Source organism: Equus asinus, unplaced genomic scaffold, assembly GCF_041296235.1.
Source record: "Equus asinus isolate D_3611 breed Donkey unplaced genomic scaffold, EquAss-T2T_v2 contig_112, whole genome shotgun sequence".
Lineage (NCBI taxonomy): Eukaryota > Metazoa > Chordata > Mammalia > Perissodactyla > Equidae > Equus > Equus asinus.
This window is the reverse complement of record NW_027224753.1, coordinates 20,001-31,344: the sequence shown is the minus strand read 5'-3', so window position 1 is coordinate 31,344 and position 11,344 is coordinate 20,001. Positions and strand designations below refer to the sequence as shown.

Genomic DNA, 11,344 nt, shown 5'->3' with positions numbered 1-11,344 from the left:
GTCTCTCTCTGTCTCTGTCTCTGTCTCTGTCTCTGTCTCTGTCTCTCTCTGTCTCTGTCTCTGTCTCTGTCTCTCTCTGTCTCTCTCTCTCTCTCTCTTTCTCTCTGGGCCCGCTTGGGGCGGGCGGGAGGTCACCACGTGAGGCCCCAGGGTGTCCACCTCGGAGCTCCCAGGCAGCACAGGGCAACCCTGGGCGCAGAAGGAGGTGTTGGAAAATCGGCGGGGAGGGGGGTGGGGTGGGTGGGCTTGCCAGGAAGGGGACAGACTCCCCACGTGACTTCTGGGCCGGGCCGGGCGCGGGGCTGCCGGCTGGCTGACGCGGACAGAGGTGGAAAAGTCCCCGGAGATGCCACGGGGCAGGCCGGGGCTGCCGGCCCCCGCTTCCCGGAGCGGCCCGAGCACTTCCCGGGCTCCCGGGAGGACTTAGAAAATCACGGCGGGGTGGGGGGTGGGGGTCGCTGTCAAACCGAAACCATGCACGTCATCAGAGAAGGACCGTGACGACGGAGGAATTGTCCGCAGTCTGTCAGGAATTGTGTGCAGCCTGTCACTTCCGGCCCAGAGGGTCTCTCTAAGGCAGACGGACAGACAGAGCCCACAAGTCGTAGAGGAAAGGACCGAGCCGCTTGGCCGCGGAAAAGTTTACAACACAAAACAGGTCTCCCTCCGCACGGGGCCACAGCAAAGCCCAAAGACGACACACGGGGGGGAGCATGGGTGCAGATGCACGTGTGGTGATAAGAATATGGATTTCAGCAGGGCTTCCCGTCCTCATCAACAAGCAGAAGCACCCAAATGGTGGGGGTTGGGGGCAGAGACCTCACAGCCATTCCCTCCACAAATCGAGTTCCCCGGGACATCCTCACAGCGCCGTGCTGTGAGTGTGTGTGGGTGTTTAAAATGGAGTAAATGTGGACGTGGAACTGCTCCGTGAAACCAAAATAACAACAGTCGTAGATCTTCTTTGGTCATTTAGAAAATTCTTTTTTTTTTTTTTTTCCCCAGCGGTGCACGTATTTCCCTTCCAAAAAAGAAGAACGGGAAAGGAGATGTTAAAGGCAAGCAGAGAGAGGAAAACTGTTGCAAAACAAAAGCTGAGCTCCCGTCCGAGGGAGGCCTCCTCCATTGGAGGCCTAGGAAATCATTCTGACAAAATGGAGGATCTCTGTCTTTGGTGTCGATTCCCTCAGAGGTCAAGAGAAACCTTTTCCAATGTCTTTATCAGGAGGAGACTAGAAGTTAGAGAAAAGTATCCTTTCGGGAGTGAGAAAAACAAATTCTGATTTTGCATCAGCTTCCCTCCGATCTTGAAACTCATTGACTTGATTCCATTCTGTCGACGGAAATAATCCGGAACCAATCTATCCGTGAAAATCGGGGTGCGTTTATTCTGAGCTAAAATGTGAGGACTGTGGCCCGGGGCCTTTCTTCCCGAAGGAAGAGAGGGTGCCCGGGAAGTGGGGTGTACAGAGTGCTTCTAGACCCCCAGAGAGGACGTTTCACATAGGATCGAAAGGTCCCTTGGATGATAGTCGCGAGACTGCTCTGTCGGCACAGCGATCGACAGACACTGCTGGGTGGCAGGTCTGTTGTCTGGGCCTGGGTGGTCACAGGGGAGCCGGATGGTCAAAGGTGAGCGCAACCATCCGCTCCTAGCCTAAGGAAAGATGCCTCTCCTTAAGGAAAGGCCCGAGCACGGGGAAGCTGCTCCTTTCCCTTAAGGGCATTGGTTCTTGCCGTAGGAAATGTGTAAAGCGGATCTACGATGCGATGCGTGCTCGACGGCCACGTCAGGCCCTTTTCGAAAAACACTGTCAGGCCGAATTAGGCCGACACCCAATGGCTTCCTCATAGACTCCCATAGATCCTATCGCTCGCCATTTCTATCTGTCCACTCGTTCCAATTTTAGGCCACTTGACCACGAACAGGCCTTTTTCTCAGATTATTTTCCCCGTGAAACTTTGATCACCTTTTCACAGACAAAACGATCTTTACTTTTTAGGCCCTCTTGCCTGAAGGCAGCCATCTCACTTTCCTTGAACACAAAGATGTTTCCCATATTCACTTTTAGTGGCTTTTTGTTTTGTTTTGTTTTGTTTTGAGGACGATGAGCCCTGAGCTAACTGCTGCCAATCCTCCTCTTTTTGCCGAGGAAGGCTGGCCCTGAGCTCACCTCCGTGCCCATCTTCCTCTATTTCATATGTGGGACGCCTACCACCACGTGGCTCGCCCAGCGGTGCCACGTCCACCCCCGGGATCCGAACTGGCGAACCCCGGGCCGGCGAAGCGGAACAGGCACACTTAACCAGCGCGCCACCGGGCCGGCCTAGTGGCTTTCATCGCATTTGTTAAGTAGATTTTTTAACCCTCACGAACCTTAATTTTGGTGAAAACTAAGAAGCCAGCAATTAGGAACTGTCCTTCCCATGAGCATTCCGTCGCTTGGCCAATGTCTAAACACTTGGCCACTTTTAGAAACATGGGATTTCATAGGTTTATCTTTTCCTTCGCTTTATTTGATTTCATCTCACTTTAGTTTTTGGGTGAGGAAGATCGGCCCTCACAGAGCTAACGCCTGTTGCCAATCTTCCGTTTTTGTTTTTTTTTTCCCCCCTCCCGATTTTTCTCCCCCAATCCCCCCCATGACATAGTTGTCTATCTTAGTTGAGGGCCCTTCCAGTTGTGGCATGTGGGACGCCGCCTCCACACGGCCCGACGAGCGGTGCCGTGTCCGTGCCGTGCCCGGGATCTGAACCGGCAAAACCCTGGGCCGCCGAAGGGGAGCTTGTGAACTTAACCACTCGGCCACGGGGCCGCCCCTGTCCGTGGACTTTTTTATCACCTGATTTCACCTCGCAAAACTTCAAAGCTTCAAGTTATCAGAGAGGTTTGGGAAGTTGTTTTTATTAATTTAATTAATTTATTTTTCGAGGAAGACGAGCCCCGAGCTGACACCTGCTGCCAATTCTCCTCTTTTTGCCCCGGGAGAGTGATCCCGAGCTAACATCCGTGCCCATCCCCCTCCCCTTGATAGGCGGGACGCTGACCACAGCGTGGCTCGCCAAGCGGCGCCACGTCCGCACCCTGGATCCGAACCTGCGAACCCCTGGCTGACAAAACGGAACGTGCGAACTTAACCGCTGTGCCGCCGGGCTGGCCCTTCGGGAAGTTATTTTCAGGACACGGGCCATAAACTAGAATCACCGCTACAGGTTTATCGGAGCGACATCAGCGTTCGTGGTGGATTGAGTCGTCCCCTCTGTCTCTCCCCTCCAGGGCACAACCAAAGGGACGTCTATCGACCCACCCACCAAGGATTCCCCCCCCCCCCCCGCACGGCACAGCAGGATGCCTGAGAGATCCACGCAGCCCTACAGCGGCAAGTCACATTCGCACAGTCAAAATTCAATGGCAGAGACAAAACGTTAAGGTCAGTGAGAGGGAAGAGAATAACCGGCCCAGGAGCAACGGTGTGAAGAACACGGAGAAGACGGGTCCTAGACGCCGGGGTCCCCGGAGCAGTGATTTGATCAGAGGCCCGCAAACGTCCACGATCTCCACACCACGTTTATGGCCGACTGCGTGCGTGGGTCCTTTGGAATCGACCAGGCTACCGTCCGGGCCACTTTGGGACATCGTGTCCAGCTGCCCCGAGCGGTGGAGCTGTCGTTCAAGTGTAAGATGGGGCCCGTCCGGGGAGAGAATGGGGACGGGGAAAGGGAGGCCGCGGGAAGTCACAGAGTCTGAGGTGTTCGGGGGAGACTGACTCTTCTGAAGTGGAGGTGGTAGAAGGAGAGCAGCAGGATTTTTGGATTTTTGTTCCCTCTGTTAGGTATCTGGGTCCGGAGGAGAGTGGGGCGGGGGGGGGGCGGGTGGTGGTGGTGGTGGTGGGTGTGAGGCTGAGGCGGGGCTGGTGTTTCCTTTCCGAGTCAGGTGGAAGAGCTCCTCCAGTGGAGGTTTTTAGACAAGGGGTCTGGTCTGGCAGGATGGGAGGTTGCGGGTTGAGCCACAGGGGAATCTGTCGTAGCTCAGACTCGGGCCTTTGAAGAAATAGACAGAGAGAGGAGTTTTGCTCTGTCTGTCACCGCAGCCGGCACCTCAGGAGCAACAACAGGAGGCTTCCCGAATGAGTGAAGGGGCAGGAGCCAGCGTGCCCCGTGCCTCTCTCAGCCCTGCGCCGGCAGGGAAGGAAGCAGGCAGGCAGGCCTCAGGGCTACTCCCGTCCTACTGCCCGGTGGTCCCTGTCCCGGCCCCGCCCCCACTCTCCCCCTGACCCTCACCGCTCCCCAGCCCTCTTCTCAGCCAGAGAGGCGATGGGGGGGGGGGCGGTGCGGTCCCAGAACAAGTTTCCTCTCATCCGCCATCATCTTGCCACCCTGACGACTTGGCCTGAGATCCGGCCTAGGCTGTACCCGTGTGTGGTTTTCCTGTGGACAAGGGGGCCGGTTCACCATTTCGGAAGAAACCCCTAGCCTTCCACTGCCGAGTCGCCAGCCTGGGAGGGGGGAGGGGGGAGGGGGGAGGGGAGGTCAGGCCCATTCATTCCGATGGGCCTGGCGTCAGGGCTTCATTCAAGTGCAGGAAGCTCTCTCCCATGGCCTCGGGCTTTTTCCCATTGAACGGCTTTCTTCAATTCCCCCACCCTTAGGCCGCAGTCCACCAAGGGCCGGGAGGCAGGGAGGGAAGATGTTGGGGCAGGGTGGCTGTCTGAGAAACTCGCCTCATCTGGGGCAGAAAGAGTGCCCCCCTCCTTTCTCTAACCCTACTAGACTGCTTGAGGATCACGGACGGTTTGGCTCATCGATGAGCCCTGCGTTATGGGCCCGGCAAGCAAACTCCTAACGGGCAACCCGCCGCTCTAGGCGTGTGTGGGTTTTTTGATCTTTCACCTTCAAGTTCGCACGACATCGGTCCGTGTCCCCCGCCCCGGCTTCCCATGGGAAATCCTCCGTCTCTTTCCACAGACTCACTGGCGACTTCACACAGTGCCTGCCTCCTCCTCCTTAGGAAGGAAGGAAGGAAGGAAGGAAGGGGCTGACCCCGTGGCCGAGCAGTTGAGTTTGCACGCTCCGCTTCAGCGGCCCGGGGCTTGGAAGGTTCGGATCCTGGGCTCGGACACGGCACCGCTCATCAAACCACGCTGAGGTGGCGTCCCACACGGCAGAACCAGAGGGACCCTCAAAGAGAATATAGAACTAGGTACTGGGGTGCTCTGGGGAGAAGAAGAAGAAGGAGGAGGAATAAAAAGAAAAGAAAAGATTGGCAATGAGCTCGGGTGCCAGTCTTTAAAAAAAAAAAAAAAAGAGGAAGAAAGATGGACAAACAGGAACGAATCCCACTGACGGCACCTCCAAATGGTGGGGGGCAGGGGGGTGGGGGGGGTGGGGAGTGGCATCATCGGGCCAAGGGTGACTCTAAGCGTGATCCCGCGGTTGTGTTATTTGACATTTTATCGAATCGATTTATTATTTTATTTTTGAGGAAGATGAGCCCTGAGCGAACATCTGCCACCAATCCTCCTCTGTCGGCCGAGGAAGACTGGCCCTGAGCTGACATCCGTGCCCATCCCCCTCTACTTTCCAGGTGGGACGCCTGCCACAGCGTGGCTCGCCAAGCGGTGCCGGGTCCTGTGCCCGGGATCCGGACCGGCGAACCCGGGGCCGGCGGAGCAGAACGTGCGAACTTCACCGCCGCGCCACCGGGCCGGCCCCCGGAGTTGTTTTGAAAATCCAGTAAGGGGCTGGCCCCGTGGCCGAGTGGTTAAGTTCGCGCGCTCCGCTGCAGGCAGCCCAGTGTTTCATCGGTTCGTTCGGATCCCGGGCGCGGACACGGCACTGCTCATCAAACCACGCTGAGGCGGCGTCCCACATACCACCGCTAGAAGGACCCACCGCGAAGAACACACAACTACGTACCGGGGGGCTTTGGGGAGAAAAAGGAAAGACAAAAAATAAAATCTTCCAAACTCCAATAAAACTTTGAGTGAAGACGACGAGGAGGATGCGAAACGTATCTCACGCCTCCGAGCCGAGCCGTCCGTTTAGGTTTAGGAAGGGGGACGAGGACCCTTTGTAAGCGACATCCCTTTTTAAGCACCATTCTAAACCACAGAACAGAACTCCCTCTCCTCGACCCGGAGCGAGGAGGTTCCTGGGTGTGTCAGAGAGGGTCACGTCCTCTGCAGCACGAACGAACCGCCAGGGTTCGGCCACGGGAAAGAATTTCTTCCTCTCCAGGGGGACTAAAAGTCACCGACGGCAGCGGGCGTAGGTGCTATCCTTCCCGTCCAGGAAAGGCAGGGAGAACTTCAGCCGTGAAGAGAAGGAGGTCTTCCTCACTCCCCGTTTTGGGAGGGCCCCTTTGGCAGGGGAGTTTTGTCTCCTGATTTCAAGTCAGGAAGAAAAGGGAGAGAGAGAGAGAGAGAGAGAGAGTGTGTGTCCTTCTCGTGCCAGGTCGGTCTGAGGGGGACCTCCTCTGGTTTCCTCCCTTCCCAGGGAACGCCGTTCGCTCCTTCTTCTAGAAAAAGCTCCCAAAGCACCACCGCCCAGGATGGTCGACCTACGCCCATCGTCCCTCCTTTCCCAATCATTTCTACCGCGACAGAGGGACAGAGGCCCCTGCCCCATCCCCATCCCCACCCCCACCCCCATCGCCTGCCTCCTTGATGGCCAAAGGAGCTGCCTCTGAGAATGGAACGGGGCTTGGAAACCTTCTAGAGGGGTGACTCTCACCTGCCTGCCTGCTGGGAAAAGCACCACGCTGTCCATCGGACTGCTCTTTTGGGCAAACGTAGGCGTGCCACATAGCGATCGACAGCTATGGCGGGGGGGGGGGGGGGCGGGGTGGCGTGGTGGTGCCCAGGATCCACGACACGTGACGGCTGCGGAGCACGACAGCCCTAAGACCTTGAGGGAGACGGGGTGGCGCGTGAATCCTTTCGGAACGAGAACGACAGGAAACGCTGACGGGGACGTGTTCTCCTCTCGAGAACACACCAACGCCTCGCACGGTGTCTGACCCGGGGTGCCTCTGACTTTTGTCATCAGAGACGATCCTCTCGACCGCCCCTCACGCTTTGGGGAAAAGGGGAGAGGGACTCGGTAGCACGGGAAAAGCCATCCATCCGCCCTTCCTTTCCGTCTTCACGGCTCCTTCTCGTGGAAAACGAGGAAGCCGTCCGGAGGAACGGAACACTGACCCGGGCCAAAGCGTGGCCCAGCCTGAGCCTCCAAAACCTTCTGCTAAGTGAGAGGTGCCAGACATCCAAGGCGACCTACGTTGCGATTCCACACAGAGGAGAGAGCTAGAACGGTCCAACCCTAGAGGGCGACAGCAGATGGCGGCGGCGGCGGCGGCGGCAGTGGTGGTGGTGATCGTGGTGGGGCAGATCCGGGAGTGGGGCCGTTTTTTCTTTCGGGGGGAGGGGATGGAAACGGAAACCTTCTGGAAATAGATAGCCGTGACGGATGCGCCACCTTGGGGAGAGAGACTCCCGAAGGCCACTGGCTTGTGCCCCGTGGAAAGGATGGATTCGGTGGGATGGGAATTCTACCTCCGTGTAGAGCGTGTGGTAAACCACGAGGTAGGTGGGTGGGTGGCCTCCCTGCCTCGCCTCCACCTAGACGTCCACACACAGAGACCGACGAGGGAGGGAGGGAGGGAGGGAGGGAGGGAGGGAGAGAGACAAGACTGACAGAGGCCGAGGCCGAGGCCGAGGCAGTGAGCGAGTAAGTGATCGACCCTGGCCATAGGGATTCCTCAGAGGGCGTCTCTTGGCTCCCCAAACGAAGAATGTGTGTGGAGATCGAGAAAGATCACCGACCTAGGAGAACCAGCAAGACTTCCTCACCCGCCAGAGAGCCGCTGGGCCCCTGCCGTCCCTGCCACCGCCACCCCTACCCCTCGCCTTTGGCAGCGACGCCAACGAAAGGCAGGCAGACGAGTGGGAGAGTCGTGTGGTGGTGTCCCCCAAGGAAGGTGGGTCCATGCCGACGAGCGGTCGTCGGCGTGTGGAAAAGCCAGAGGCGGGCTGACTAGAAGGAGGGCGTCCTGGAGGAAGGGGCCAGGGTGTGAGGGAGAGAGGCCTGTTCCTCTTCCCCTGTCGGTCCCAAGTCAGGGGCCCAAAGGAGGAAAGCTGTCCGTTCCTTTCCGACTCGGACGGTTCGGGCGGAACCGACCGATCCCCGCGGCGGCGCAGTCGGGGCTTTCTGGACCAGAACCCCTCTCTCTGTCGCCTTTCGACCACACGCACGCTTTAGAGGCCAAGGGAAAATGGATCGGGTCTCTCTGTCTCTCTCCCTAGAAAACAAGGGGCCGGGGGCCGAGCCCGTGGACGAACGGTCAAGTAGCGCCCCCCACCCCGGCCCCCGGCTTCGACGGCCCAGGTTTTCACCGGTTCGGATCCTGGGCGCAGCCCCAGACCCAGCATCGCCCTTCAAGCCACGCCGAGGCGGCGTCCCACATAGCAGAAACGCGAAAGACCTACCACTGGAACCTACAACTATGGACGGGACGGGACGGGACGGGGCGGGGCGGGGCGGGGCGGGGCGGGGGTGGGGGGGCGGCTTTGGGGAGCAGGAAGAAAGAAAAAATAAAAGAAACACAAGGACGGTCATCGCGATAGTTCTTTCCACTTCCATCCATATGTTAACAGGACCCAAGTTTCCCGACCTCCATTTGGATGTATGTTAACTAAATGGAGAAGCTATTCAAAGGACTCCTCTAAAGAAGTCCACGTTCTTCTTTCTAAATGATAATGAAAATCATTGTCACCACCGCTCTTCCGACCCTCCATGTCCAGACGGCCTCCCGCCCCTCCCCTATCCCCAACTCCCGCCCCGCCCCGCGCCGACCCCCGACCCCGGCATTCTCCACGCCCACCTTTCCCTCTCCACTCCTACCCCCCCCCGTCCCCCGCCGCCCGGGACACCGCACCCCGCGCCCCCCCCCCCCAATCCAGGCCGGGCCACCTGGTCGACCTCCTCGAACACTATATAAGAGGATGCCGGGCAGCAGGTGGCGCCCGACAAGCGGCCTCCTCACCGGCCGGACGGATCAGCCTCGCGGGGGCGGGCGATGGGGAGGCGTTCGTCCAGGTCAGGTCAGGTCGGGGGAGGGAGGATGCCGCGCCGGCCGGCCTGGTGCGTGGCCTGGTCCCGATCCACCCCGCGTCTCGTTTCTCGGGCCGGGACGAGTACAGGCGGGGAGGCCGACTCGGTCACGGAAAGCGGCCTTGGGGAGGTTTTGGCGAACGTCCCTGTCCCGGGGCCGTCTGCCGACTAGGGGACGGAGTCCTCCTCCATGCTCCTTCTCGCCCCGAGTCGGGCGGGTTGTGGGTCGCGCGGTCGACTTGGCCATTTCCCCGGAGGCATCCTGCCTGCCGGGGCTCCCTCCCTCGGGCCGGTGCGAGCGGTCCTCGGGCGGCCCGGGAATTTGGGCCGCAGCGAACGAACGAACGAAGCCCGTCCCTCCTGCGTCGGCACCGATGAGACACAGCCCTGGTGGATGGAGCCGCTTTCCTCGGGTTTCCTTTTGCTTTCGGCCGCTGCTGCCACCAAACCTCCCTAAACGATAGGAATGAAAACGGGAACCGTTGGCATAATAAAAGCGTTTTGGTTGGCGTGTTTCTTGGCTTTTGGGGACTCGAGAGGTATGATGGATGATCTCCGATTGACGTTGGGAAGGTCTATTTCATCCCAGTCGCACGAACCCCGAAAACGTGGCGGCTGGACGAGGGAGGGAGGGAGGGAGGGAGGCCAACCACGGGATTTCCGCACGACCAGCTGATGGACACGAGCGCCCCGTGAGCCGGGCGGAGGGCAGCCGCCCGGGTCTCGCAGCTACGTGCCCGCGGAACCCTCGGGACTGCGAGAAGCCGGAGCGACCCGCAGCCATGTGGCGCTCGGCGCGGACATCTGGTCGACCCGCGCGCCACGGGACCCGGGGCCCGAGTCCGGGCCGGGCCGCCGGTCGACCCGGCAGGGCGGCTGCCCCGGGGGCCTCGCGGCTGCTCGTCCGCAGCCTCCAGGGAGCCCTCGGGGCTCCGAGAAGGCCGAGCGCCCCGCGGCCCCACGGCCCCGCGGCGCTCGGTGCGGACATCTGGTCGACCCGCTCCCCCCCCCCCCCCGAGACACGGGGGTCGGGTCGCCGGTCGACCCGGCAGGGCGGCGGCCACGGCGGCCTCGCCGCTGCTCGTCCGCCGGGTCGCCGGAGCCCTCGAGCCTCCGAGAAGGCCGAGCGCCCTGCAGTCCCGCGGCGCTCGGCGCGGACATCTGGTCGACCCGCGCGCCGCCGGACCCCGTGGCTACGAGTCCGCGGGGCCTTCGGAGCCGACAGAGGGCCGGGAGCGCACCCAGAGCACCCAGAGACCCGGGGCCCGGCCCCGAGCGCCGCGGACATCTGGTCGACCCGCGCGCCCCAGTCCGGGGACCAAGTCCGGGCCGGACAGCTGGTCGACCCGGCAGGGCGGCTGCCCCGGGGGCCTCGCGGCTGCTCGTCCGCAGCCTCCAGGGAGCCCTCGGGGCTCCGAGAAGGCCGAGCGCCCCGCGGCCCCACGGCCCCGCGGCGCTCGGCGCGGACATCTGGTCGACCCGCGCGCCGCCGGACCCCGTGGCTACGAGTCCGCGGGGCCTTCGGAGCCGACAGAGGGCCGGGAGCGCACCCAGAGCACCCAGAGACCCGGGACCCGGCCCCGAGCGCCGCGGACATCTGGTCGACCCGCGCGCCCCGGTCCGGGGACCAAGTCCGGGCCGGACAGCTGGTCGACCCGGCAGGGCGGCGGCCCCGGCGGCCTCCAGGGAGCCCTCGGGGCTCCGAGAAGGCCGAGCGCCCCGCGGCCCCGCGGCCCCGCGGCCCCGCGGGGCGCTCGGTGCGGACATCTGGTCGACCCGCCCCCCCCCCCCCCCCCCCACCCCCCCGAGACCCGAGACCCGAGACCCGGGGGCCGGGTCGCCGGTCGACCCGGCAGGGCGGCGGCCCCAGCGGCCTCGCCGCTGCTCGTCCGCCGGGTCGCCGGAGCCCTCGAGCCTCCGAGAAGGCCGAGCGCCCTGCGGTCCCGCGGCGCTCGGCGCGGACATCTGGTCGACCCGCGCGCCGCCGGACCCCGTGGCTACGAGTCCGCGGGGCCTTCGGAGCCGACAGAGGGCCGGGAGCGCACCCAGAACACCCAGGGCACCCAGAGCCCCGAGGCCCGGCCCCGAGCGCCGCGGACATCTGGTCGACCCGCGCGCCCCGGTCCGGGGACCAAGTCCGGGCCGGACAGCTGGTCGACCAGGCAGGGCGGCGGCCCCGGCGGCCTCGCGGCTGCTCGTCCGCGGCCTCCGCGTAGCCCTCGGGGCTCCGAGA

At 61.8% G+C, this 11,344-nt stretch overlaps 1 long non-coding RNA gene across 2 annotated transcripts; it reads left to right on the top strand.

Annotated features, from left to right (window-relative positions):
* The first annotated feature begins 2,285 nt into the window (after positions 1-2,285).
* LOC139042943 (uncharacterized) lies at positions 2,286-5,991 on the top strand. Of its 2 annotated transcripts, none has more exons than XR_011500038.1 (3): positions 2,286-3,677; positions 4,966-5,200; positions 5,487-5,991. It is a non-coding gene; the product is annotated as an uncharacterized lncRNA (long non-coding RNA). The 2 variants fall into 2 exon arrangements; XR_011500037.1 differs by having other exon boundaries at positions 3,337-3,677; positions 5,483-5,970.
* The last annotated feature ends 5,353 nt before the right edge of the window (positions 5,992-11,344 follow it).